The 812-nt window shown below is 32.1% G+C and overlaps 1 long non-coding RNA gene across 1 annotated transcript in view; it reads right to left on the bottom strand.

The window, feature by feature from the left end:
- Positions 1-812, bottom strand: part of LOC128250132 (uncharacterized) — an 80,496-nt gene that overhangs the window by 77,079 nt on the left and 2,605 nt on the right. The window lies entirely within an intron of this gene.

Here is an 812-nt window from a genome sequence, read left to right on the forward strand (position 1 = left end):
ATATATATATATATATATATATATATATATATATATAACATATCTATTTATACGTAGCAGCGTATAGCAATTTAGCTAAAGTAAGTTAGAATAATATAAGGTGCCAATGAGTATAAATGAAAACGAAAACAAACTCTATATTACAGATCCTCGGGAAAAGGGACGATGTCAGCTTACGGCCAGGTTTACGGTATGTTGACGGCTCCTCAGAGAGGACGCAACTGTCATAATTTCCAATTTAATATCCCAGGTTAGGTTCTTATAAAACAGTCATGAATCAAACTAGCGCGCTATTGGATATCTTAATTAACATATTTTGGTTTCAGAGGCCCTATCTTTACTTAAGCAATGTCGATGATGTATGTGTCTGTGTGCGTGTGCATGTACCTGTGTCTTATTCATATTACACTCATAATATACATAGGATAAATAATACATATATTATATGTAATACATATGTGATAACACACACACACACACACTTATATACATACATACGCACACACACACTGACATAAACACACCCATGCCATTACATTCATATATATATATATATATATATATATATATATATATATATATATGCATATATGTATGTATGTATGTGTGTGTGTAAAGATATATATCTAACTCTACTAACATTTATACACACATGCACACACACACACACACATACACACACACACACACACTCATACACACATAAACAAGCACCTATATGTGCGTGTTTGTATGTGTGCATAAGAACATTTGTGTTACATCTATTTCCAAGGAAGTTAGACAGAAGCAGCTGAGACTAGCCCAATATATAT

Source organism: Octopus bimaculoides, chromosome 19, assembly GCF_001194135.2.
Source record: "Octopus bimaculoides isolate UCB-OBI-ISO-001 chromosome 19, ASM119413v2, whole genome shotgun sequence".
NCBI classification, from domain to species: Eukaryota; Metazoa; Mollusca; class Cephalopoda; order Octopoda; family Octopodidae; genus Octopus; species Octopus bimaculoides.